Source organism: Grammomys surdaster, unplaced genomic scaffold (genome assembly GCF_004785775.1).
Source record: "Grammomys surdaster isolate TR1022 unplaced genomic scaffold, NIH_TR_1.0 63, whole genome shotgun sequence".
Taxonomy (NCBI): Eukaryota; Metazoa; Chordata; class Mammalia; order Rodentia; family Muridae; genus Grammomys; species Grammomys surdaster.
In genome coordinates, this window is record NW_021604565.1 from 30,468,051 (window position 1) to 30,471,925 (window position 3,875).

At 46.0% G+C, this 3,875-nt stretch overlaps 1 pseudogene; it reads right to left on the reverse strand.

The window, feature by feature from the left end:
* Nucleotides 1-2,826: 2,826 nt before the first annotated feature.
* LOC114621818 lies at nt 2,827-3,346 on the reverse strand (annotated as a pseudogene).
* Nucleotides 3,347-3,875: the final 529 nt, after the last annotated feature.

Genomic DNA, 3,875 nt, shown 5'->3' on the forward strand with positions numbered 1-3,875 from the left:
TCTTTGGATAGGGATATAGTTATTACAGATTGAACTCAGGGCCTCAACATGATGTGGTCTTCCATCAAGTGACACTCCAAGTTCTACACTCTGCTTTAGCAAAGATTCTGAGTCCTTTCGTCCTCTAGATAGAATGGTCTTCTGGAAACATTCATCCCGAGACTGTCTCTGTAAGCCTCAAACACCTCGCAGAGCAATGAGGGCCATGGTGACTTAGGAGGATCTGCTTCTGTGCTTCTTGCCCCACTCACCCTGGGCACATACTGCTAGAGCTGTGAAGACATGGGGTACCTTCAGGTTTAAATGGGGGTTAGCGAACAAGAAGGAAAGAATGGTGGCCAAAGAAAACTATTTGCGCAAGGGGGTTGCCAGAAACAAGCTTCACTTGGCTGAGCTCCTGGTTCTGGCTCCACTGGCTCCTGCTCCAGCGCACTGTTGGAACACGTGAGTATTTATGGTGGAGCCTGGACATGAAAAGAGAGGCTACTTTTCACCCCGAATCAATCTTCTTCCTTTGGAGCAGTTTCTTTTCCCCTGTACAGCATTCCCTTCAAAGAAAAGGGATAGAGTAAGAATGAACCTGTGAGGGCTGAGGAAGGGCAAGGAGAGGGAAGCCTGGAGACTGTGGTTTTGCAATACTTGCTCCTACTGGGAGTGCTGTGTTTGCTAAAGAGAGCCTCTTGCCAACAGCTGTACCGTCCAGAAAACAGCAGGCTTAGCTCTAATAAACAACCAACTCTCTCAACCCTATTGGAGCAGATAAGTCTTATCCCCCCACAGCAGTGAACAAAAGAACGGTCACTGGCAGGCGCTACTCTTTGGAAATATCAAAGCTGAAGGCACTAAGTGTTCTTTGGGGTTCCAGAGTAGGTTTGAGAGATTCCATAATGGGCCTCTAATAGGTAAAGTTTATCAGGTTAGGCCGAGCCAACGGCAGAAACGTTTCTAAGAGCTAAGAATAAACACCTAACTGTTTGCATTCGATGTGCGATAAGTTGCTTACACAATGCACAGATGTGGCTGTATGCTTCTGCCTGGCGTTAGAAAAACAAGACAAGATCCTAGCAGCAGATGGGCTCACTGCACAGCAGTGTGTGGCAGCGTGCACACTGCATGTCCTATCTTGTTCCTTTGTTCTTTCTAATGCTTCTTCCTTCTTTCAGGATTTAAGTCAGAATCTTTGTTCTTGTATTTTTCTGTTAAAGCATAGATCAGTGGCTATGGTCCCTCTCCCGGGGTTCCTGTGGGGTTCCTGTGGCTCTAGGCTGAATCCCTTTTTGGTTAGTACACTGTCCTATGCTGAAGAAAAACACCACAATCAAGGTCAGGTTTCCTTCCCCACAGCAGCCCACACTTAAAAGAAATGGCTGATTAATTTGATAGGAATTGCAAAGAATCAGAGACTTTATTGCTTAAAAGGGGATGTGTAAACCACAGTTTAGGGTGACTGTGTAGAGCCACCTCACTGTGCCCTATCCCCAGCCTTGAGCAGGCCTGGAAGACCTTGTTTACCACCATAGACCAAATAATAGGACCTAGGAGGAGTTATCCACCTTGGCTGCACATCCAACCTGCTACAAGAAGGTCCTCCTACCTAATTTCCGGCTGAAACAAGAATGGGTTCAGTGGGGCTTTCCCTTTAAATTAGAAGAGCTGAATATTAAACTTCGAGCCTTGATCAGAAAATTTTGTCTTGCCTTTCAGGTTTCTCTTGCCCCTGTGTCCCCCCTTTTTCATTTTCAGCCCCACTTTTAGGTGAACCCAGTTCGTCTGTGGCCGCAGGCGGCTACACCTCACCTGAAATGCTCCTGGGACAATGGTCTTTGTCATACAGCTCCTATGGCCTCTCTGTCCACTCAAGACTTTCTTCTCTCTAGAGAGTACTCTCAAGAGCACCTGCCCCGATGACCATGTGCACAGATGGCCATCTCAGTCTACTGAGTTCTATTCGACCTGACCCCTGATGCCATAAAACACAGATACTAGAAATGCATTGCTTATAATTGCACAACTCAATGAGGTTTTACAAAATGAACCCACTTACATGAAATGTCTGTGGATGAGCCTGAGTATTCCTTACTGTAGAATATGTATGCATTTTAGTTCTGTTAGGTACAGCATTGCCAGTTTTTGAAAAGTGGTTGTGCTCATTTGTACTGCCACTTGTAGTGTATGAGAAGTAAGACTATTAGCATATTAGTGTTTTTTCTTCTAGGCTCCGCCCAACAGTTACCTAGCAACAGCTAGGTACTACCCTGGCCTGCTATATAAGGACTGTTTGGCCTCTCTCTGACCCTTTTCTCTCTCTGACCCCTCTCCCTCTCTCTGTCCTCTTTTCCTCTCTCCTTCCCCTCATCTCTATCCATGTGTTCCCAGCCGACCTCTTCTCTTCTTTCTCTCCTCCCCTCACTAGACCTCTCGTCATATGGCTGGTACCTTGGGCCAGCGGGAGGTGCTCAGCATGGGTCCACTGAGTGACCCCCACCACACCCCCTACATCATATCACTTTTTACAAAGCATCACTGATGGTTGGTATTTATCTTGGTATTTGTCTTTTAAATCTCAGCCCCTAGAGTAAATATGTAATGGTTCTATATCATAGTTTCAATTTGCCTTTTCCTTTTTTTTAAATTTAAATGCATTTTATTTTTAGACAACCCACATGATATGTGTTTTTTTTCCTTAACAAACAATGCCTCCACTCCAAATAAATCACCGTCAAAATAAAAGCTCAAGATGACATCAGTCCCGTTTGTCCTAAGTCCTGGTGTTGTATGGATGGGGAGCAGCAGCCAATTACGGTGACAGGGGATAGATCCAACTTGTTAACATTTCTCCATCTCTAAGGCATCCTTAGAGAAAATCATGAATGGAGTCACACTGTCTTCACGGTAGTGCAGGAGAGCAACCATACCATCTGGATTCATGTTCTCACCAATAAAAAACTGGTAGTTATTGAAATTAGCAGGGATATGCTTAATTTGCTCTGCAGCTCCAGTCATAAAAGGCTTTACTCTTTCTGGTTTCTGTTCTTCAAATTTGGCCTTGAGTGATTTCATGTAGTCTTTGATGTTCCTTATGAAGGCCTTTTTGTGAAGCTAGTTTCTTGTAAGTGATGGTTCAAGACAATATCAACACCGGTGACTACTGTGTGCGTTCCATGCCTTCACCCTCCAGGCCTTCAGCAGAAGCATTTCCACCCATGAGCGAGTCATTGATGGCGCCCTCTGTTCTACTGACCATCTTGCCCTCCACCTCCAGGCACAGCCTGTCCGCGATCTCCCAGATCTTGTAGATGTCAGAGAACAGCTCATCATGGCTGATGAGGTCCTGGTAGATGTTCATGGTGACGGCTGAGGACAGCAGCACTAGCCTGACAGCGCGGAGGAAGAGAACTCGGTGCAGCCCGGAGGGGTGCTGGAGGTGGGGGGGTGGGGGAGTGGAGCAGGCAGAAAAGCTTGCTTTTTCCTTTTTAAACCAAGCACATTTATTTGCCACTTTCTTCTTTGTTTTACAGAATCTCCGTGCCATCTTGGAATTCACCTTATAAACCAGGCTGGCTTTAAACCTGCGCCAATCCTCTGGCCTCTTCGTTCCGAGTGCTGGGGTGATTGGTGTATGCAGCCATTCCTGGCCTCTAGTCAGTTTGTCAGGGTCTTTCCTTTGGCATTGGCTGTTGGGAACTCTTACAAAGACCACTGTCCATTATGAGTGCGGTGGGCGGGGGAGACCTTGTTCAAGAACAAAGAAAAGGATTTGCTTGGGGTAAAGAAAGCATACAGGGGAGTATATAGATAATGAACACTTGCATCAAGGTTGCTGGAAAAAGAAGGTAAAACCGAGATTTGACCACAGCAACAAAGCCGTGAACTCG